Raw genomic sequence first — 25,164 nt, 5'->3', positions numbered from 1 at the left:
CATATGAAGGTGGCTTGTCCGACCAGGCTTCCTGAGGGATTCCCCCCCAAAGACCTGTTCGGTGACCGATTAATTAAGTGAACAACTGTCATAACAACCTCTGCCCAAAAGCCATGGGGTAATGCAGCATGAGACAGCATCGTACGGACCTTATTCCGTATGTTTAGATTAATACGCTCTCTTTATCCCTTTGTTGTCACAAAATGCCTGAAATGCCTTGGACACATATTCCCCACCATTGTCAGAGCGAAGACACTTAAGTGTCTTATCAGTCTAATTTTCAACCAATTCTAAGAATTTTTGAAACTTGTCAAGCACTTCGTCCTTGCTATGAATAGGGTAAATCCATATCTTCCGTGTAGCATCATCGACAAAGGTGACTAAGTATTTCTTTCCCCCTAAAGATAACCCTGGCATTTGACATACATCGGAATGTACTAACTCTAGAGGGGAAGATTTCAGCGAAAGAGACTTCTTATGAGATGTCTGTGCATGTTTACCATAAACACAATGATCACAATGCTCAAAACCAGCATAACGAAGGCAAGGCAAGTAACCCAGACAAAAAAAACACTTTCACTCCAGTTTGACTCATGTGTCCCAACTGGCCATGCCACAAAGAAACACTTGGCTGCCCGGTCACGGTAACAACATGGTCACGCACACTAGATACATGGAGAGGATACAAGGTATCCTTTTTACAACCTTTGGCAATCACTCTAGATCCCTTATAGATCTTCCATTTTCCATCACCAAAGGTGGTATGAAATATATCGTCATCTAGCTACCCTGTGCTAATCAAGCTTTTCTTGAGCTGAGGTACATGCCGTACATGTTGAAGTGTGAAGACAGAACGATGCTAAAATTGCAACTGCACAGTGCCAATACTTGCAATGTCACATGCACAGTTGTCCCCAAGATGGACAACACCATGTCGACCCCCTATATAGTCAGAAAATCACTCACGATGAGGGGTGACATGAAAGGAAGCACTTGAATTTAGAATCCAAGTGTGCATGTCATCATTTGTATCTGCAAGTAAAGCATGTGTACTAAAGTGTAAAGAAACAAAGAGTATGTCATTCCCACTGTCATTGTTATGAGTGACTACATTCACCTCTTCAAATTTGACACTGCTCTTCTTAGGCCAACTCTCTTTCTTCTCTTCCTTGCTATCATTTGTCCTCTTGCCCTTTCCTTTCTCTTTCTTCCATTTATAGCAGTCACGATTAAGTGACCCTTCTTGCCACAATAATGGCATTCAACATCCTTACCACGTGATTTACTGTATCCTTTGCTATCAGATTTGCCTTTCTGCTGTGATCTGCCCCTAGAATGCAAAGCACTGGAAGACTTACTGGATGCATTGTTCTGCCGATTCATTTCTTCCATGAGTAGAGCACTCTCTACATCAGCATACAGAAGGATCGCATTAGAATTGCTCATAGCAGTCCTGAATGTATCCCAACTCTCTGGCAGAGTACAAAGCAAGAACATAGTCTTAAATTCTTCATCAATCATGAACTTCAAGGCAACCAGCTGGTTGAAAATAGAGTTAAACTCACTCAAGTGAGTAGACATTGCTGTACCCTCTTTCATACACAAATCCATAAGCTTTTTCAGCCAGTAAACTTTGCTTGCGGCACTCTTCTGGGCATACAGTTCTTCTAGTCGAGTCCAAATAGCATAGGCAGAATCCAAACCTTCAATGTTAAACAACAAGGCATCAGAAATCGATAGCTCGATGGTTGAGCGTGCAAGCTCATTTAGCTCATCCCAGTCTTTATGTTCCATATCTGCGGGCTTTGCTCCTTTGGTCTTAATTTGTCTTGCCTGCTTCTTTTGCAACTGGATATTATAGCACTGTTTTTGCTAGACTGCAAAGTTATGTGCTCCTTAAAGCTTCTTAATGTGCATGAGATGAGTGTTGTCACTGTTGCCAGCCATGATTTTCAGCCCAAATGTGACCAAAAAATTCAGCAAATGCAAGTCCAAACCGTCACAAAAGTGATCAAGGTACAAACAAGTACCAACCAGCAATAAATGACCACGTAACAGCAGAAATTTCAGATCTGCAAATAAATTTTCAGAAGCACTAAACCTTGTGCTGTAGCACTCTACAATTGATTACAGCTGTTCCAAGGACAAATACATCACATTACATGAGAAGTCCCAAATTTTAGCTGCAATTTCTGTTGTACATGCACCCACGGGCACAAGATTTGACATGTACGGTCAAAAGCCCCAAAATTTTTGTGCTCAAAGCATCAACCATACATTTGCGCTATCTCTAACATGCATAGAATATGCCAATTTTGCCAAAATAGAGCAATTTTAGCAAAACCCCCGAAATTTTCAAGTGCTAGGTGTCCAAATTGCATGGAATTAAACCCGCATGTACATGAAATGACCAAATGGCACACAAATTTCGCCCAAACAGCAAAAGCCCTAAATTGCACGGGGTCCAATGTGCATCAATGTCGAGAAATTGGGTAAATTTCAGCCCAATTCTTGCATGTATATGAAAAGTCCCAAATGTCGGGGCAAAATATCACAAGTTCGTGCAAATTTTGAGACAAATATCATTGTTGTGTCTTGCTCGCATCAAATTTGGACAAATCCCCAAATTTTTGGCATAAATTTGCCCAAAATTCTGAACTGTGCTTACATGCATGAATTCTCGTCAGTGAGCAAAGGGCTTACTTGCAGGGAACCTTTGAAAAAGTATTAAATTTTGCAAAGGAAAAATGATGAATCTACCCCGTTTACAGCCGCCAGCTTGTCGCCTGCTCGTGTGATCTGCTCGTGACAGGGAAAAATGACGTTTTGCGCCTGATTGAAAACAACGTTTTTGGCCTGCGTGCAACTTGGAACTGTCGCTTGATTGAAAACGTGGCCTGTTGACCTGTGCCTGATTGCATGAGCTGTCGCTTCATTGAAACGTGAAAGAACAATGACGAGCTGACCTGCATGGACTCCGAGAAGCACAAATACCTTAGCCGCAGCTCTGATACCAACTTGAAGTGAGCGATGTGCAGTGGCGATACAATGTCCGGCGATGAAAATGTGAGGTAGAGAGCAAAATGTGAGCAAGAGTAGAGAGTGAGAGTCAGAGAGAGAGATGCACGATGTTCTTGGGTATAATTTGTTGTATGTACCTCTTTAGGTTTTAGATAGATATATATGATAGTACAAATGTGCTAAGGGTGTGTTCACACTTGTGCATATATAAAAGGCATGATGGCCCTTTATTCCCAATACATTATACATGTAAAGTCCAGCGTAAAGATTGAGGAGATAAATGTCATGCAATGCTTGAGGAGTGCGATGGTGACTATATCTTAGCAGCCTCTTTATGTGATGCCTCTCAGCTGATCGAGGCTTAGTCTGTTCATGCATAGTGTTGGCTCTTGGATTCGGGTGCGTCTTTTCATGTGATCCCCTACCGTGAGTGGTTTCATACTTATCGCAATGTATTTGGTACTGTGTGCTTAGGTGGTTGGTCTCTTGCTCGTCGCAAACAGATGAGCAGAGGGCCGAGATGGCCAAGATTCCCTATGTATCCGTAGTGGGCAGTCTTATGTATGCCATGATAGCCACCCATCCAAATATTGCTTTTGTAGTTGGTGTTGTGGCATGTTATATGACTACACTTGGCAAGAGGCATTGGGATGCCGTGAAGAGTATCATGAGATACCTGAAGGGATTTCTGATATGTGCATATGTTATGGCAGCCAAGATATAGGAGTCGTGGGATACACTGACTCTGACTATGCAGGACATGCAGATAGTTGGAAGTCCACCTCTGGCTATGTGTTCACTTTTACTAGAGGTGCTGTTTCATGGATGTCCAGGGTACAGAAATGCACGGCTCTTTCTACTACAGAGGCCGAGTAAGATGTAGCCACTGAGGCTTGCAAGGAGGCTATTTGGTTGGGTCATTTGGTTGTTGACCTTGGTATTGCAGATGTTATCCCTACATTGCATTTGGATTCTATGAGTGCTATCCAGTTAGCCAAGAATTTGGTCTTCCATGCAAAGACAAAATACATTGAGGTGAGGTATCACTTCATTCGTGGGGTCGTTGAAGATAAGTTTGTTGACCTTGTCAAGAACTCAACTGACCAGAATCCTGCAAACTTGCTCACAAAAAGCCTTTCTATAGAGCACTTTGCCTTTCTTAGCAAGTTGATGGGTGCTGGATGAGATGACGCTTTTTCTCATCCTCTACTGTCTTTTTTCTTTTTTATTCTCACTCCTCACTGAAGCAGATTCGCCTTTAAGTGGGAGGTTGTTGGGGGTAAAGGCGCCTCCGCCTAGCTGCCCATGTATTACTACATTGACGATATCCACACCTGCACACTGCAGGCGGCAAGACACCCATCAATGTCACTTCATTCTTTATTCTTTCAGTGACATTGAATAAAGGGAAGGCTGATCACACATTGTGACTGTTGGAGTTCCCACATTTGGAGTCTCTCTCTTTCTTGCTCTTGCTCCATCCGCCATAGCTCTCACCTCTGTGCTCTCTTGCTCGATCCTTCTCACTTTTCAGCTTGCATAGCAACAGTTGAATGTATATGGCTGCATTGATTGCTAGCTCATCTGTAGATTTTGTTGAAGAGTCCTATACCCATTCTCTTAGATAGGCAGGGTGCTATTGCAATAGCATGAAATTCTGTGTTTCTTGCTCGCACAAAACACATTGAGATTCACTATCACTATGCCAAAGAGATATCTTATGTAGGAGAGATCAGCTTGATATGTATTCCCACATAGGAAAATGCTATAGACATTTTCACCAAGGCTTTACCACGTGAGGAGTTTTGAGGCTTTTCGCAAGTCCTTGAACTTATTACCCTTTGGTGATTAATAATCCTTGTGCTTCATCACATTGATACTAGAGGGGGGTGTTAGATTTGCTAATTTTGGCTAGTGCCCAAGGTAATTTGTGTGGTGTGAACACTTATTAAAGGTGTCAACGTGTGGTATGTCTTGGGACTTTAAATATGATGACATTAGGCCCTAGAGTTAAGTTAATTCAACCCTGGTTAGGATGTGGGAGGTTGGTTAGGTCAACCTTAGACCTTAGTTGTACTTTATACTTTTGTTCATTGTGTCATTCACTCTTGAGCTAATACACTCTCTTCAGCTCATGATGTCTCTTGTGTACTATCTCTCATTTCTTTCTCCTCCATAGGTAGCTGATTCTCACATGCGTGATAGTGTTGCTTGATGTTCAAGGGGAAGGTAGCACTTCTACCTTGACTATCCCCTCCTGGCTTTAGTTTTGGACTTCATAGGGGGTATTCAGCTAAAAATGCATTCTAAACTTAATTAGATCTTAATAATAGCCCCAAAACTCAAAATGATCAAACTTTTATTAAAAAATAAACGCGATCCTAGAGAGTGTCAATGTCCCATAAGCCAAACCCTAATTTGGGAGGACCCATCAAGCAGCCCACCACTCAGCTTGAATCTCGTTTTTGCATTGAAGAGAAGGGAATATTCTCCAAGAAAGCCAAAGAAGGTATCTTAGAGAGGTGCAACTGTGGAGGGAGCCAAATGTAGTTCTCGTTCTTGGAGCAAGTACTAGATGTGGCCTTCCGATGTTGAGTAAGAGAGGGGTGGGAGGGAGGGGGATCACTAATAATCTCCTCAATGCTTGTGTTTGAACCTATATGGTAGGAGTCATATGGAGGAGTGGAAATGTGGAGCTCAAGTGGACAAAACCTCTCTCTCTTGATGGAGTCGATTGTGGAGCTGAAGGTGGTGATGAGCAGCCATTGTCTCTCGATAGAGTGGAGTGTGAAGCTGAGGGTGGTGGCGAACATCCATTGTCTCTCCATGGAGTGGACGACGGAGCTGGGGTTTTTGAAGTCATTGAAGCTGAAAGTAGGTAAGGGAGACCACTACAGTGCATTGTGATGCTCTCTAGGAGGGCTTAAGGCCTCATGAGGTATTAGAGCTCTTGCTCCTTAAAAGGGCTTAGTGTGTGTTATGGGCATCTTATTGCCTTGAGCATAGAAATCTGATAACAGAAGTAGAACAATCTTTGTTGCGTAGAACAATGAGGTGACATAAGGAGTAGTTACATGTAGATGCATATGAGGGAGGGAGCAAAGGTCCATGACAACAAGCTTTGGTGGAATGTCTTGACTTTTCATAGTTGGTGCACATGGTAGTCTATGGTCCATCCTATGGGAAAGAAGCCATGGTACTAGTTTGTCAATGGGAAACTAGGAGGGAGCAAAATGCAGCCTCCTTAGCAGTGTAGCAGACTAGAGTGAGGGAATTTGAGTTGACAAAGTCTTGTCACTCCTTGTGACTTTTGTTCTTCACAGGGATTGTGTATCTTTAGCTCTTGGGGCATCTTTGCTTTGATACCATGTAAAGAAAACCCATGACTCCTCTGATATCATGTAAAGAAATGATTGGTCATGTAAATAAGCAACAATTGAAGAACACGTAGTTATATGAAATTGAGACAGGCTTGCCTAGTGAGGAGTATTGAGGATATCTATTTAGTTGGAGCTGGTATTTTGTTATCATTATTCAAAGCTTGCATGAATCACAAGTGACTTGCTGTCACAAACTAGGATTCTCTTAATGCCTTGGCATCTTTCCAACTTCACATGAACCTAACATTACACCTAAAAATGGAGTTGAGCAAAAACCACCTTTATTGCTTGATATACATAGCCGAGTAGAACCATGCTTTACAGTGGGGGAGCCCTAGTCTCCCCATCTTTGAGGCCAGGCCTGAAGTGTGAACCATGAAGTATGGAGTGGGGGGGGGGGGTAACTCAAGATGTATGTACTATCTTGGCTGATCAAGTGACATCACCTCTGAAGAAATTTGCATCGTGGAGGGAATGAAAGAGTCCTTTGGGCAAGGGGATGTTGAAGAAAACAACTGATACAGGAGTGAAATGTAGTCTTGTGTATTGTGGGTGATGAGGATGGGGCGAAAATGAAGATGTCTGCTGATGGAAGGACCTATAGCAGCAAAAATGCAAAAAGCATTTGAGAAGGTCCCCCGGGGAAGTAGAAGAAAAAACGAAATTGTTTGCTGATGGAAGGACTTGTAGCAGGAAAAATGCAAATTTTTGCTGGCTGGAAAGCCTCAGTAGGTCTCCAAGGGTAGTAGGAAAATAGATGACATTGACTTTTGATGGAAGAGTCTCTAGGAAGGTGGATGACTGCTCCAAAAGGTAAGTGGCAGGCTGCAATGGGAATAGCAGCAGAAAATGTAGCAATCACGAAGATTGGAGCCTTCGGATGCAGAGCATAGGTGAGGAGCACATCACCAATGATGGGCAGCTGCTGGGTGGCAGCCAATCTGAGATGACAACTCCTCCACGATGCATTGAGTGCAGCAGCAGCAACTTCATTGTGATAGCATCTAGGAGGCGCGTGCAAGAGTTGGGGGGAGCAGCATTCGGGGAAGAGGGAGAGTGGCTAAGAGGAGAAGAGTGAACGAGTGTGGTCTAAAGTGGGAGAAAGTGAAGTGTGGGATGCCCACAACATACCATTTTATAGGAGATTCTTGGGCATTTCTCCTGATGTGCAAACCTTTTAATTGTAAATAGAAGGTTTTTGGGGGCTGATTTAAGGAGCAAGAAATAGGCATTAATGCGTGATAACTAATCAATGCTAGCCTTTTTATGGTTGCTCAACAAGCAATACTTCTCAATTTGCTTTGATAGTGGCACAACAAGGGTATAAAGATCTCCCGAAACTTCTTGTTGTAATCTTCATGATTCTCATACTATGGTGAATCCAACTTATGCTAAGAAGTCATTATATCCACTTCGAAAGTGTTTATATGTAGATGAGAACACCCTCTTAAATTGTGCCCAATTAGACATTGCCTTACCTTGCAATAGAATAGTAGACCACCATTGTAGTATATGCTTTGCAAAAAGGTGGTTATTGATGAGAATGCAAGTACATGAAAGGAGCTTAGTGTGTAAGGATGTGGGGGCCATGAGAGAATATAAGTGCCCAAGGTATCTCTGTAACTCCTTGTATCTTCATTCACTCTTATGGCACCTTCATGTTCTTCTACTGATGATAAACTTGGTTGGATTGATGAAGGCTTCGATGAACTAGACCTTGATTGGGACTCTTATTATGCCACTGATGGTGATTGGATATTTGTCTCTTCTCTAGTGCATCTCAAAGGATGTTCTATGAGTGGTTACCTTCTATGAGGCTTCTCTTTAGGTGTGGGTTAAGCTTTGCCAGATGTATGAGGCTCCATAATCCATGTAGACTATCACTCTCTATCGTCATCTTTAGATCATCAATCTCAAGTAACGGACTCCATCCAGTTCTTCCTTCTACGAGTGACGCCTTTCCAAGACCAAGCTTTACAACATGCAAGCTACCCTTTTTGCATCACATCTTATGGGGCTAAGCTCCCTTTCAAGTTTGATGCCAATGCCTTGAATGGCTGTGACCTCTATGAATCTAGTGAACTTTTATCATAACATGACATAAAATGAATTTCTATCCTTTCTATAATTTGTATATTTAATTGTATATTAAATTTATTTTCTTTGCACTTACTATAGATAAAGAAAAGTTCATTAGAGTGGCTATTGATGAGTGGTCACTAGTTATGGTGGATCCTCATAGTGAGTTAATGAAAATATAGTACATACTTCTATCTATATGACTCAATTGGGCACCTGTGACTAGAACTCAAGCTTACGAGGCTCACACAGAGAAAGGATTAATGCCTTGAAGTGTGAGCTAGATTCACCAAAACAAATAGTTATAATTAGCAAGATTACATGATCATGAAATGTTTGTACAATGTGTATGTGTAGGTTGAAAGCGTCAGATAGATATATCTTTGTATGGAAACTCGTATGAAGATTTCAGTACAGTTTTTGTAATGCACTTGTAAAGAGCTTTCACATGACACTCATTTTTTGGAAAGGGGCATTCTTAACTTTTAGGAGGTTTCTAATTTTTAGGAGCCTTTGATTGATCTAAAAATGCTAGTTCTAAAAAATAGAAATGACATTTTAAAAATAATAAGTTTTGTATTTTAGCAGTGGTTACTAAATTTGGTTGTTTCTATTTTTGATAGTACTTAGCTTAAAAAGCAAGACTATACAGAAGAGACAAGTGTCATGACACTTGTCACACAAGATTTCAAGTGTTTTACCACTTGTTACATGTGATGACACGTGGTTGGGTGGACACTTGTCTTGTGCTCCTTCACTTTCGGTTTTTACAATAGCTCTCTCTTTTTCCCTATAAATAGAGCTCATTTTTCCTCATTTTACATTAGTTTTCTTAGTTGTAAACTCTTGTACAATAGCTAGAGATAGTCTAAAGTTGCCCCTATCTATCTATGCCATCATCCTTTACTTTTGCATCATTGAATATCTCCATATTCCTTTTTCTTTCACTATTGTTTTATAGGACCATAGACTTATAAATTCATTACAACCCTCTCTCTCGAATTGTTTTTCCATTTCAAGAACAAGAAGTAAGCCATATTGATGTATTGTTGCTCCTTAATAGAGAAAGGTTGATTTTTCCTCTTTCTATTCTCAGCTTGTAAATAAATCAATTGTTCTTATTGTATAGGTAGTGATGTATGTGTGTGCGTATATATTTTTATGATTTTATGAGAGTGAGAACTACTTCTTCTTTCAAGCAGATTGTAACTGAGCTGTTTCCTGAATAACTTGGGTCAAGTAAAAATAGATTCCTTCAAAGGGAAGAGGGGATTTTTTCCATCTTCAATCCTCAATCTTGTCACCATTACTTTTACATTTTCATGGTTGTAAATTGTTGTATTTATGCTTAAGCATTTGTTTTTTCTCTTTGTTGAAATATTAAGTCTTGAAAGTAAACGAATATTTTAAGTGTTGAGCATACTACATTGTTTGGAACGTTTATAAATTTTTGCACATGACATCTATGTTGCTAAAGTATGAATATACACTCAGGCTATAAGGGAGACTGTTGCTCAAGTTCGTACTCTCCATGTTAAAACTTTTGCAGCTACAAAGAGAGGTGACAAAAAGAAGAAGGTGAAGTGCTTCTTTTGTGGTAAGAAGGGGCATCTCTGAAAGGATTGTGAGAAGCTAGTGGCTTTGCAGAAGAAGAAGGGAAAGAAAAGCAATGGTAATTGTGGCTTTTGATCATCCTCAAACTTTGGCTTGATTTTGGTCATGCAGCTCAGGTTCGGATGACTAAGAAATTAAATATTTGGCCCTACTGATGTTGTCATCCCTCATGAGTTCTTGGGCCATAGAGAGACTGTTCTGAGGACATGTATTTTTGAAACCTCACTTAACATGTGGATTAATTTTTAAAAAAACATGGTTAAGTAAATGTTGCATATGTGAGGTGTAAGTGAGGTTAGAGTAAATTTACGAGTCTGGGACCTGAGAAAATCACGAGTTGTCAAAGAAAAAAGTTGTTATAAGTTATGTTGTACAAGTACTTGTTGGTATCTAGTGTCAGTTGTTAGCCTAGGTCATTCATTTGGCCATAAGTGTCAATTTGGTGATAGTAGAGAAGTGACATTTAATGTACCTAACGCCAATCTAATGGTCAAAGATAATGTAGAGATACTTGGGAATGGAAGTTGCCTAGCCAGATTATTTTTATAGACACCAAAATTATTATTAGATTAATTTAACGATTAAAAAAATATTTAATTATAGATAATGTTGGAAAAACCATTTGGGAAGGTTGTCACTTGTCAAAAATGCCCATGCAAGATTGAAAAATGTCTTTAAAGGTTGGAGAGAGGTATTTTTAGTGCATTTAGCTTGTAAGAGAGATGGAGGAGATAGTGCTAGTCTGATCTGCAGCTATTGAAGGAACTTTTGAGGCAGCCAGGGTTAGGAGAAGGCCAATTTATAGTAGGCGACAACATCTACAGGCTGTTGGGACAATGCAATAGCAGTAAATGATAGATTTTCTTCAATTCTTTATGAAGAAAGTGTGAATTTTCTCTCTCCTCAGCATTCTTTCTTATCTCCCAGCCTTTCTACAACCTTACTCCGAAGATTACAGCATTGAGATCACCAAAGGCTGAGACATTTCAGATTTCTCTATTGTAAACCCTAATCTGCAACAAAGATTAGGGTTTAGCAGCAACCTCGGGAAGTGTGCTAGAAATTGGAAGCTCCAAGTCTTGGATTCAACAGGGCTGAAGTTGTCTTCAGTCAAATTCAAGTGGAGAGATTAGTAAATCAATGAATTTGGGGCGTTTTCCATCTCCATCAAAGCGGGTGAAGGTCAATTGATTGCTCTAATTAAGGGGCAAATCAGATTGAAGACTTGTTGGTCAGTGTGGACAGCAAGAGTTGGAATACCAAAAGGGATTGGGAAAATCCCATTGTACATCAACTTCTTTTTCAATTAAGTTAAAGAAATACCCAAAGGGGTGCCGGTTTTGGAGCCAATAGGATGTCCATTGTCCAAGATTGTGAATTAATTTGCATTTCTTGATTTTGTAATAAATGTTGGTGCTGTAACTAAGTTGTAATCAGGGAATTACCACTCGTCCACGGAAGGAACTCTAGTTTCATGGTTCCATCGCAAGGATACCATCAAATCCTTTGAATTGGTGGGCCCATGGTAGTTGATTGCAGCTTGGGACTATTGCAATAGTGCTGAAATTGTTCTCAGCAGTGAATTACAGCAAGCATATCTTCACATGGTGTTATGGAATTAAGTGGAGAGGATGCATCACTCCTTGGTTAGTCACGTGGTGAAGGGGGAAATGCAATGACCGATGTTGGGCATGGTTCTTAGCATGGACAACAAGCTGAAAATGTGGGAAACGACCCAAATGTTGGCACTTCAATGCATAAAGAGGTTGATGACCAGCAAGGGGCTGAAGAATTTGATGATAGCTTCAAGAATTGAATGTGAACAATAACAAATCTTTTTGCTGAATTGGCAAAGGATCCTCAATTTTCTCGATTCATGAATGTCCCAAGGAAGGACAACAAAGGCAAAGAGAAGAAGACACCTACTATAGCTTCGAGACAGTCACAAGAACCGAAGGAAACGTCTAAGCCTTCTTTGGAAGAGACCAAAATGCCTGATGAGCACAAACAATTGGTACCTGTGGGGCAGCAAGTGCAAATGCATGGCCAACTTGGTATTGTCAATCCGTGGGAACATAGGCAGCAACGTAATCATGCACATGTAGGCATGGGACAGCAAGGATACTTTGGTGGTACCATTTTTCATGCTATGGTTGGACAGACACCGCATATGGGAGTGTATGGCTCAAATCCCTATGGTATGCAGCAGCCAATGCATGGCTTACAACACCCAATGTATCGAGGTAATGCAAGTGGAATGCCTAATCACATTTATGGCAGCATAGGCATGATGCCGGGGGTGAAAGGGATAAGAGGATCAAAAGACCATACATGAGCTATGGCGGAGAGCAAGAGCAAGAAAAGAGAGAGAGAGACAAATGGGAACTCCAACAGTCACAATGTGTGACCGGGCCTTCCTTTATTCACTAGTCACTGAAAGAATAAAGAATAAGTGTGACGGTGACGGGTGCCCGCCACTTGCAGTGTGCAGTGGCGAGTACTGATGAGAGGATCGAAAGACCATGCACGAGCTATGGGGGAGAGCAAGAGCAAGAAAAGAGAGTGAGACAAATGGGAACTCCAACAGTCACAATGTGTGACTGGGCATTCCTTTATTCACTAGTCACTGAAAGAATAAATAATAAGTGTCACGGTGACGGGCGCCTGCCACTTGCAGTGTGTAGTGGTGGGTACTGTCAGTGTAGTAATAGACGGGGTGGCACGGCGGAGGCGCCTTTACCCCAACAACCTCTCACTTAAAGGCGAATCTGCCCCAGTGAGAGAGAAGAAAAGAAAAGACAGTACAAATGTACATAGGTACAAGGGATGAGGAAAGGCAACATCTCAACGCCCATCAATCTCCTAAGGAAGGCAAAGCGCTCAGTAGTGAGGCTTTTCGTGAGCAGATTTGCAGGATTGATATCAGTGGAGATCTTGACAAGGTCAACAGATCTGTCTTCCATGACACCCCGAATAAAGTGATATCTCACCTCAATATGTTTCGTCTTCGCATGGAAGACCGGATTCTTAGCCAACTAAATGGCACTCATAGAATCCGAATGCAATGTAGGAACAGCATCAATCCCAAGGTTAGAAACAAGACGGCCTAGCCAGATAGCCTCCTTGCAAGCCTCAGTGGCTGCAACATACTCGGCCTCAGTGGTAGACAAAGCCGTACACTTCGGTACCCTGGACATCCAAGAAACAGCCCCTTCAGCATAAGTGAACGCATAGCCAGAAGTGGACTTCCTACTATTGCATGTCCTGCATAGTCGGAGTCAGTGTAACCCACGACCCCTGTATCTTGGCTGCAATAGCATAGACATATCTGCAGTGCCCTTCAGGTACCTCATGATACCTTTCACGGCATCCCAATGCTTCTTGCTAGGTGTAGCTATATAATGCGCCACAACACCAAGATGAGTGGCTATCATGGCATACATGAGACTGCCCACTGCTGATGCATAAGGGATCTTGGCCATCTCGGCCCTCTGCTCATCTGTCTGCGGACAATCGGCCTGTGAAACCCTCACATGAGAAGGCAAAGGACAGCCCGCAGGCTTTACGTCCTGCATGCGGAAGCGCTCAAGGACTTTATGGATGTACTCCCGCTGTGAGAGATACAAAAGCCCATGATGCCTATTACGCTTAATGCACATCTCAAGAATATGTGAAGCTTGTCCCAGATCCTTCATCTCAAAGCTCTTCTTGAGCTGAGCTTTCAGAGCATTAAGCTCTGCATGAGCTTTCCCTGCTATCAGCATGTCATCAACATAGAGAACCAAAATCAGTAAACTGCCATCACAGGCTTTCTTCGTGTAAAGACACGGATCCATAGCATTCCTGCTGTAGCCCTGTGACTGCATAAAGGCATCAAACTTATGATACCATTCCCTAGGTGCCTGCTTCAAGCCATAAAGACTCTTCTTTAATTTGCACACTAGGTGCTCCCTGCTATGTTCTGCAAAGCCCTTAGGCTGCTCCATATAGATCTCATCATGCAAATCCCCATGCAAGAATGCAGTCTTAACATCCATTTGATAAAGATCCAAGTCAAGTTGCGCGACCAAGGACAAGACCAAGCGTAGAGTAGTCATCTTGACGACAGGAGAGAAGACCTCATCAAAGTCAACTCCATGCTCCTGCTTAAAACCCTTAGCTACAAGTCTAGCCTTATAGGCCGGCTTGGGGTGCCCAGGGGTACTTTTCAGCTTGTACACCCATTTGCTTGGCAAAGCCTTTTTGCCCTTAGGTAAGGCAACAAGATCCCAAGTCATATTCCTATGCAAGGAGTCCATCTCAGACTGCATAGCCCTCTCCCAGGACTGACTGTCACCCCTGCGCATAGCCTCATCATAGGTGAGAGGCTCTCCTGCATCCGTCAACAAGACATATTGCATAGAGGGCTCATAGCGATCAGGTGGACGTCTATCTCTAGTAGACCGTCTCACCGCAGGCTCTGCTACCTGCCCAACTGCCTGTTCAACACCCTGGCCCTGTGTAGGAACTGCTGCAGGCTGTACTATTGGCTGTGCTGGAGCCCGAGGCTCCTCCTGAAAGATTACTCTGCGGATCTCAACCACCTTCTCAGGCTGCTTATGCATTTTGTGTTCATGGAAAACTACATCATGGCTGCGTACTATTTTCCGCGCCTGCGGATCCCATAGGCGATAGCCCATCTCTCCTGAATCACCATAGCCAAGAAAGATGCATTTAATGCTCTTTGGATCCAACTTACTCCTCTTGTCCTTGGGCACATGGCAGAATGCCTCACATCCAAAGATACGGAGATACGCATAAGAGAGTGGCTTACCAACCCAAACTTCCTCTGCAACCATGCGTGGCCTACCCGATTTCTTATGTGTAGACCTATTCTGCTTACCATAAAGACAATGATCACACGAGTCAAAACATGCATAGTCTAAAGGCAGAAGATACTACAAACCAGAAAGCATTTTCATTCCCTTCAAAGACATATGTCCCAAACGGGCATGCCAAAGTGATACATGTGGGATAGAACCCACTGACAAAACATGATCAACTGTAGGACCATCCACTACAAGAGGATAGAGGCTGCCAGCCTTGGCACCTCTGGCCAGTACAAGTCTGCCTCTGGTAATCTTCGAGGCAGTCTCCAAAACCAATGTGAAACCCTGCATCATCCAGCTGACCTGCAGACATAAGGCTGCGCGTAAGCGCAGGTACATGACGTACATCCCTGAGCACAAAAGAAGTGCTAGTGGAAAACTGCAATTGTATGTCACCACTGCCCACAATAGCCAAAGACATGTCATCTCCAAGCCTGACTGACCCTGATACAGTGCGGTAGGAGTGGAACCACTCACGATAAGGCGTCACATGAAAAGACGCACCTGAATCCAAAAGCCAACACTGTGTTTATATGCTAGGAGTCTCAGTCAATTGTGAGCTGTCAGATGAACTAGCTCCCAAGATAAACTCATCACCGTCAGATGGCTCCTCAGTCTGCGTAACATTGATCTCTTCGATCTTTACACTGGACTTTGCAGGTACAATACTGCGATCGGAATACTTTTCCTGCACTTTATCCTTCCCCTTGTCCTTGCGCTTCTCATTGCACAACTCATGACACTGTGGTCTGATATGGCCCTTTTTCCCACAATGATGATAAGTGACATTAGCGTTGCGCCCACGCGACTTACTACGCGACTTTCCACGAGATTTGGACCGACCCTTCTAAGAGTCAGGGCCATGGCCATTCCCACGGTCATTCCTGTCATTCCTGCCTCTAACTGTCAAAGCATGAGAAACACGAGAGGCATCCAAGTTCTTCCTGTTGATCTCTTCCTGCAGAAGAGCACTCTCTACATTAGACAATTTCAGCTCAGTAGCAGGAGCACACAAGGCAGTACGAAAGACATCCCACGACTCTCCAAGAGTCCCAAGCAAAAAGAGTGGGGTCACCTCATCGGGAAATGTGATACCCTGTGATGTCAGATTCTTCAAGATCACATGGAACTGGCTCAAATGAGCAGACATTGTCGCATTCTCCTTCATGCGCAGATCCATGAGTTGCTTGAGCCAATATATCTGACTAGCCGGGCTCTTCTTATCATAAAGATTCTTGATCTTTTCCCATAACTGCCATGCGGTCTGTGCCTCATCCACTACATTGTAATGAACCTGCTCAGTCAGAGAGAGTATGATTGTGGACTTACAGTATGCATCCAAGTCAAACCAGTCATCATTGCTCATACTTGCAAGCTGCTGCCTGCTCAATCGAAGTGGCTTTACCTGGTTCTTCTGCACCAAGACCTGCCAAATCTGGCTCTTCCAATAGCCATAGTTGGTACCATCCAACTTCGTGATATTAAATATGGCATTATTAGTCGAAGACGAAGCCATAATGCAGGCTGTAAATGCAGAGACAGTTCAAAACTGCTTGCTGTTTTCTGCTGCAAACAGCCAAAAAAAAAAAACCACTAAATCCAAGGCAAAACGAATGGGAAACTGACTAAGAAGCTGCTGCCCACCAAGTACGAGGTACAATACACCAAATCAAGACATTTCAGCATGAAAAATACAGCTCAGTCCACCAATAAATGCTTGCTGTAATAAATTGCAGACCTGCAATAATGAGAGCAAATTGTCCCAAAACTGGATCCAAAGTCAACTAGACAGTGCTAGGTCCAAAGCCAGCATACCCCTAGACAATCTAGGCAAGATGTACCTGCAACTGCCAAAACCTGACACAAATAGGTGTCTGCTCAAAATGAAAGCGGATCCAAAGCAAGAGACTCAGCTCATAAGCAATCTGGAGACCAAGACATACATCAATGCAATATCCAAAGGTTGGAGGGTAATTCCAAAGTCTCAAAAAACATCTGCTCAAAGTCGTAAGCTGCTCCAAGACATGAACTGCTCAAAGTCGGTCATGCATACACTATGCTCCCAATGGCACAAACGGCGTACAGGCGAGCTAAAGAGCTCAAACAACCCAAGACAAAGTAACAATGACAAGTGACCAAGTCAATGCGTCAGATGCATCCAAGAGAGCATGACATACATGAAGCAACTGTCGTAGCAACCACTGAGCAAGACATAATCCCAATGGCAAGATCTCTGTCAAGTCAATACATCCAGTAGCAACCCAAAGTCAATATCCCTGTGAGTCGGAAGTGCTCAAAACATCCAAATCGGAGCTCCAAAATATCTGTCAAGCATGGACGAACTAAGAGGCATCAACCACTGACCAAAGCATGTAATGCATAGAGCTTATCCATCAAGTACAGACAATAGGCATAAGCGGCCCAAATGCCAGTCAAGTCGATCAAACTGCCAATGACAAACCAATAACAACGGAGCAAATGTGATGCTCAAAAGCATTCCGGAATCACGATCATGAGTTCGAAGTTGATCCCCAAAGTAACCCATAGCATACATCCGGTATCGATAGAGAAGCAATACATGTGACAAATGAGCTTCAGCCCGCTCATGTACAGCAGCTCTAAACAGTCCAAAACTGTCAATTTCCAGCCCAACAACAATGCCAAATCATGGGCAAATCGAATGCATACATTCCCAAGACATTTGGGCATCAGGTAGGCCGCATACGGGCATCAAATAGCACAACCGGAATGGAGTGTAAGCAACAAATGCTAATGCCAATGCTGCTGTCCTGTTTTCAGCCTATTATGACAGTTTATGACAGTCCCAAATTTGAAGAAATCAGCCCTGAATGATCAAGACCAATGCCCAAAGCTTGAATGATATCAAACATGAAGTCTAATAGCCCTCTTGATCAAGGTAGAGAGCAAGAAGCAATGACCAAGTGTGGAGCTGAAGTAGACGAGTGCTAACAGCCTGGAAAAAATGGCGCAATCTGTCCTGTTGGTGTTGAACTTGCTGCTGCTCCACGTGGGCTGAAAGGGGGTAATGGGGGGACTCAAGAAGGGCCTATCAAAGGCCTATGACAAGCCTCTTTGAGCCTTGATAGGTGTAAGGCACAATATGAGGGGAATAAGCTTCAAGGGTTTGAAGCCATGGCTGCCCTTGCTGTTTGCAACCTGTAGACTGAAATAAAACCCTGAAAGAATGATCAAATACCTCAGTACCAATGCCTTGAAGGTGCCTCAATAGGCCGGGAAGGTGCTCGGGAAGCCGGGGAGTGACGGGAGCTCGGGGAGATCGGATATGGCTGCCGGGATGGAGATCCAATGCAAGAAGGGAGTCGATGCGAAGCTAAGCAAGCACTGAGAAGAGCTCGACCAATCGGAAGCCAAGCTCTGATACCAGTTGAAAGGGATGAGAGGATCGAAAGACCATGCACGAGCTATGGCGGAGAGCAAGAGCAAGAAAAGAGAGAGAGAGACAAATGGGAACTTCAACAGTCACAATGTGTAACCGGGCCTTCCTTTATTCACTAGTCACTGAAAGAATAAAGAATAAGTGTGACGGTGACGGGCGCTCGCCACCTGCAGTGTGCAGTGGCGGGTACTGTCAGTGTAGTAATACACGGGGTAGCATGGCGGAGGCGCCTTTACCCCAACATGGGGCACAAAGCGGACCATATGGATATTTATCTGCACCCCCAGGGATTGTTGGAGCACAAGGATTTGGTGCTAGTCATATAGGAGCATTTGATAGTGCTGGTTATCGTGTAAATACAGCAAATGCACCCTTTTTGCAATAGCCTATTTATGTCAACTTGACTTCCATAGGTCCGCCGAAAGACTATGATGAAGGTGGCAAAAGTGTGAAGTTTGAGCCTTTCAATGGTGCACAAGATAGGCTGAAAGTACTTGTTTTTATTCAGTAGTTTGATGCAGCCTATTTGGAGGCAACTTCAGAGAGGCATCTAAGATATGAAAGATAGCCATATTTTTGAAGGGAAATGCATTGCAATGGTAATCTACACTTCTTATTCAAGGGAAGTCACTTACCACTTGGGTCTAGTTTAAGCAAATGTTTGCTTCAAATTGGTTGACAAGTACCTTTGAAGTAGACATTATGACAACTTGGAATCGTTTGAATTCCAAAGATTGCAAGAACTTGGATCAGTATAATAAGAAGTTTTGGGATGCATTGCTGGTAGTTACTTCTTATCGCACAGTATCCCTCCATGAGCAAGTGGAGAAGTATATTTGTGGTTGGCCAAGGGGTATTCAGGATTTTTGTATTAAGTCCACTATTTCAAGCATGCCTCAACTTACAGAAATTGCTACTACAGCCGATACATTGCTGCGTGAAAAGGATGCAGAATTCCAAGATAGTGATGCTAACCCACATGTCACTGAGGCCAAGACTGAGAAGAAGGGTAAATTTGAAAATAAAGCTGAAAATCAGAGCAGTTGATCGTCATAGGCATTCTTTGCACTTTGTAGAGGGCGATTATGTATTGCTGCGTTTTGAAAAGGCATGACTGAAAAAGATGAAGGGCAAAGAGCAATTGTATCCAAAGTTGTCTATGAGATGCTATGGACCGTTTCTAGTGTTGGAGAGGATGATTAATGCATGCTATAATTGCCTCCACATTGGCGGATACACAATGCTTTTCATGTGAACTTGCTTAGGCCTTTTCATGGTGATATGCCAGAGGATATATTTGTTGAAATTCAGCCTTAGGTTGAAGAGCTTGATGAAATACTGGTACCAGAGTAGATTTTGGCACACAAAGAGCGGAAGATTAGGGGTAAGGTTTCTAGAAGGTACTTGTTGAAGTTTCACAATTATTCACCAATGGATGCCAAATGAATGGAGAAGGATGACTTGGTAGACCATCTTGAGTTGTTGCGGCTTTACCTTGATGCTTTTAGTTAGAGTCGACTTTAGTTCCGGCTCAATCAAGTTTAGCAGAACAGGGATCCAGAGTATTACCTAATGCTCGTGAGGGAGCTAGCACCTCCTCTCTTCAGTGATGGGAAGCTCTAGATTTAGTGGATCTCGGATGTATTCAATATACATTCAGGGTACAATAGTTGATAATATGTTTGCCAAGAGATCACTATTCAGTGTACCGGTCACTATGTTTGGTATGCAGATGGGTATGGTTTTCATTGCAGCTCTGAAACTGCACATTTGCATTGATTAATGATCATCGGGGATTTTAACAAATGTTGGTTTTCAGTGTATGATCATTAATATTCAATGGTAATCAGCTGGTTTTATGGACAGTATCATATGTTATGATGCCATTGATGTTTTAGCCATGGTTTATGCTATGAAATGGTTTGCTTTTGCGAGATGAGTTAAGCTCATGAGAAATAGACATGTCACATGATAATTTAGCAATGTTTTTGAGATTCTTTGTGAGCGTTATGTTATGTATGTTGGTTCAAGGTTGATGTGTACGTACTGTATATAATGTACGGTACGTATTTGTACGTTTTTCCGTACAGATAAGTTTTTTGTGTACATAAAAATATGTACCATTGTAAAAAATATCAATCTATATGGCATTTCATATCAAAATAAACATAAAAAGATCCAAATACATTTTAAATTGTGAGAGAGACCTACAAGACAATCTAATAAGGTCTTTACTAATACGCATGTGATTAGTAATCACAAAACCCTTGCCACATGTTGTAAAACTTGTTACTTCAGAAATCAAACATCAGATACCAAAACTAGTTTTCAATCACAGATCAATCTTCAATCACTAATCACCACTCTTAGCTCAAGTGATGGATCAGTGTTTACACAACAGAAGTCTCGTCTCTCATCCATGTTAAAAGGCTGCAAATGCATCAAAACAAATTGAATACAATGCACATATTACATGGCAAGTTGCAACACTACATCATAGAAATGTCCTCAAAAGGCCCATAAGGGCTAGTCCAGAGTCTAGACTCCACAATGAAACGTGATCTAAGAGTCAAAAATCCTTATCAGATGATGATGATGTGACGATGTACCAGAAGAGAGCAAGTCCCCATCTGTCCAAACATTGCCCTCGTCATCATACTCAAGCTCTGCCATCACGGGCACATGTGATGATGTGAAAGATGTATCATGAGATCCATGTGCTACATCATCATCTCCTGGCTCTCTCTGAGTAGGAATGAGAGTGATAGCCTCATTGGCTAGAGTCCGCTACATACGAACATGCAGCTTTCCCCGACGAATGCTCCTCCGTCTAGTGCTCTTTGAATCTGCAACCTCACGCAAAGGTATTGCCAAAGCTCGTGCGCGTGACCTCGTGACATGGCGATCGATGCTCTCCAACTGTCTATGAAGGAGTCGTATAATATCTACCTGTTCGTCTCTGACACGCTGCTCCACATCGTCCTTAGTAGAGGCTGGCACCATCTTCACACGGGTCAGATCTACCTGTGGAAAAGCAAAATCCGACAAGCTAGAACCACAAGAAATGACTTAATTATATTGAAATGTGTCAAAAGATATGTGACATCGGAGAGTTAAATATACCTGCTTGGGTGTCCCCAAAGCATAATAATCTCACACGAGCTTCATGTTAGCTCGGCAATACACTAATCGCTCCAGCTGAGCGGTACTAAGTCGATTGCGGATCTTCGTGTGAACCAAGGAGTAGGCGCTCCAATTGCGCTCACAAGCACCATCAGAACAATCCTATGATCACGAATCACTATACGATTTTGGAGTCAAAACCCTTAATGAATTAAACTTTAAAGATGGATGCAATTGTGAAAGAGTCAAGAGTACGTGCGAGAGGATTTGGAGAGCAAGATGAGTCAGCTTTGGAAGACCTTGTCTTCCATAGCTCTGCCACCACGTGAGAGGAAATTTCGTCGCCTCCTTTCTCAAAACCACTGCTCTAGCAAAGGATGGTCCTAGATTGTTCATAAAACTCACCATCTCTGCATCAACCTCAAGTTGCTCATCCTCATCGTACATTATGTTGATGTACTGGTCTGTCTGCGTGAGCAGAGTGCTCTCACTAAGCAGCTCTGGCTTCTTGTAGAAGGGATGAAGCAATGCAGCCATCCCATGAATGGGACGGCTCATAAACGTCCATCGCCGCTCTACAATAGCCAAGATGTCACCTCGGCTACAAATTGACAAGCCAACATTCCAACAGTCATTATATAATATAACTTTAAACATATTGTTGCAATGTGCATATTATTTAATATTAATATAATCAGCCAAGAACAATATCCAAGTGTACACTCACCGAGACTCCGTCAATGTCGTACAGGCGGCAATATGGCGCTTCATCTCCATGAGAGATGATAGACCAGTCCAAGAGTAGAGCCCTCCATATCTGTGACTCAGAGGAGGACATGGATAGTCTTCAATGCCACTGTTAAGCTTTGTATCTCTGTCCAAAAGGCCTTGTCAAGCACTTTCCGCTGAATGTATCTAGTGGTCTCTGTCTGTGCATGGTGCATAAACCTCCATTTCGGGTCCACCACAGTCTGTAGTACTGGGTCCCGCAATCTAAAAAGCCATTGCAAGACCAGGAACATATAAGAAAACCTGGTCTTTGAGGGTCGCACCATATCAAGTGCACTATGGCTCCTAAAGATGGCCAAAGCTTGATGTTTTTTTTCAGAAAAATGTAGTAATCTTCGTGGCATCTGCAACATGAGGTTGCACCCATGGCAACTTTCCAATATCCTCCAGGCTCCATCAGCAGGCCCAAGCAATGTGTAGCACAAGGAGTCCAAGCAATGCGAGGAAACTTTGCCTTGACCAATTCACCCATACGCTTGCAATTTGAAGCATTGTCTGTCACCACTTGGACCACATTCTCTAGCCCAACATCCAAAATTGCTTGTTTGATGTGGTGATAAATAAACTCAGCATTGATGGATTCTCCTGTCTTTCCTGCATCCACAGCCCGCAAGAAGTATGTGCCAAGACATGAGGACACCAAAATATATTGATAATGCGTTGTCTACGCATATCACTCCAGCCATCAGATATGATGATGCACCCAAAAGACTGCCATCCTGCCCTGATAGGTACCAATGCCTTGTCTGTCAAGGCTTTCTGCTCTTCAAGCATCATGGTACGCATTTTGTTATACTCCACCTCGGACCACGAGTGTGTGTGGCCAACCTCTGCTATGGCGCTCACCATTCTCTTCCATTGATCAATCCTCAGTACATTGAAGGAGATGTTGCACTCACAAGAGTGTGAGCAATCTCCATCTCAGCCACTTTTTGTCTCTCTTTTACCTGTGAAAGAGATGACACACGTGAAGGCAAAGTACTTTGTCTCAGCACATGTGCATCATCGTCCTCATCAACCTCCTGCATGTCACGGCCCCTCTTTTTGCCCCCTGTAGGCTGAATCTGTAGCTTAGGACCACCAAAAGAACCGTTGCCCCCTTCTATATGTTGTCATCTGTATCAAAAGGATCTTAGGCTGTTGTCACTTGCTCCTGAAGAGCTCTAAACTACTATCACATATTGTAGGATTGCTCTCTGGTAGTTGCAAATCACATTAGGTACCTCTTCTTGCTCTCTGATAGCATCCTTATCTCTTACAATGGTTAGAATAGACTTCCACCAAACCTTAAAAACGTTTTTTTCACTTGCATGGGCAAGTTTTGCTAAGTCGCATTCTAGTGTCAAAAAATTAATTTCATAAGCTAATAAGTAACTTAGCTAGGCCAATTCGTTTTCCACGTATCCTTGAGCAATTATTAGCCTATAGACCAGCATTAGTTAGCACCCCTTTCGGTATTTCTTTAACTTTGCTTGCTAATGGACAATATACAAGTTGAGATCCCACAATCTCCTTTGTTGATCCAAAGGCCCCTTGCCGTACATACAATTAGTAAGCAATTTGGACCAATTACCCTTTGATTTTCATCCACGACTTGCATAAATGGAATCATCGATTGGTCAAATGGTACCCCAATTTACAATGGGTGGCTTGGCATTTGAAATCTGTGTCAATTCCATGAATTTCAAGTGTTGATTTCAGTGTACGATGTCTTTTCCTGTTGGCACGGATCCCAAGGTTGTTGCTAAACTCTAATTTTTGCAGAACTTAGGGTTTACAGCTGAGGTCCCTTTGTTGTTTATCAAATTTACCTAAGGTCTGCTCAAAATGGTTGAGAAATGTTGACATTTCTTGAGAAGGGGTTGGAGAAGATGAGAGAAAGCCAAAACGAGAGAAAAATCTGATTTTCTTCATGAGAAAATCCTAAAATTTTCCTATTACATGCTACAATCTATATTTAATACAGCCACCTACTAGCAGGCAACTCCTAAATGTTGTCACCTGATCATCAATGTTGTTGCCAGCCCTTGGAAGATGTCTCCTTGTTGTCCCTTGCTTGTGGAGGCCCCTAGATGACTGTCTTTTGTAGCGAGACTCTCTAGAACCTTTTGTGGTGTGAGACCATGGAGAAGGAATTGGATAGTATCGATTGAAATAGGCCTTGGACCTTGGTGGATTGTCCTCGTTACAAGACGATCTTCAGGAGGAAGTGGATTTTTAGGATCAAGCTAAAGGGTGACGGTACTTTAGACAAATACAAGGCTCGCCTTATAGTGCACGGTTTCAAGCGAAAGCAGGGCATTGACTATGAAGCAATCTTTGCACCTTCTGCTCTGTTAACCTCATTTTGTTTGTTGATTATGCTTACCACTCATCAAGGTTGGCCGATCTATCAAATGGATGTTAAAAGTGCCTTTTTGAGCGGTTATTTGGAGGAGGAAGTCTATATGAGCAGCTACCCAGTTTTTCTTCACCTGACCGGAATGACAATGTATTTCACTTGCGGAAATCTCTTTATGGATTGAAGGAAGCGCTGAGGTCTTCGTATCACACAAGATGGATAAGTTTGTACAGATTTATGGATATCATTCTACCCCCTATGATCCAAATATATATGTGTGCACTACTAGTACGGAGGTCAGCTATATCTTGTTGTACGTTGATGATATACTCCTCCCTGGCTCAAAATTTGTAGCCATAGCAGAAATCAAGGCAAAGCTTTACACTACATTTGAGATGATCGACTTAGGTTTGTTGTCTTATTTCTTGGGGATGGAGATTGTTCGATATGAGAAAAGCATCTTTTTATGACAACAGAAGTATACCCTATAGCTGGTGGTGGCAGTATATTGCACTGATTCGACATGGCCAG

At 42.6% G+C, this 25,164-nt stretch overlaps 1 protein-coding gene and 1 pseudogene across 3 annotated transcripts in view; one reads left to right on the top strand and one right to left on the bottom strand.

The window, feature by feature from the left end:
- Positions 1-25,164, top strand: part of LOC148038082 (putative choline kinase 2) — a 134,731-nt gene that overhangs the window by 39,915 nt on the left and 69,652 nt on the right. The gene's annotated exons all lie outside the window — the stretch shown is intronic.
- LOC148038083 (uncharacterized) lies at positions 20,950-23,227 on the bottom strand (annotated as a pseudogene).

This window comes from Lygodium microphyllum, chromosome 3 (genome assembly GCF_053477565.2).
Source record: "Lygodium microphyllum isolate KBCC chromosome 3, Lygodium_microphyllum_v1.1.10, whole genome shotgun sequence".
Lineage (NCBI taxonomy): Eukaryota > Viridiplantae > Streptophyta > Polypodiopsida > Schizaeales > Lygodiaceae > Lygodium > Lygodium microphyllum.
Note: the sequence above shows the minus strand (reverse complement) of the source record. Positions and strands in the feature narration are given on the sequence as shown.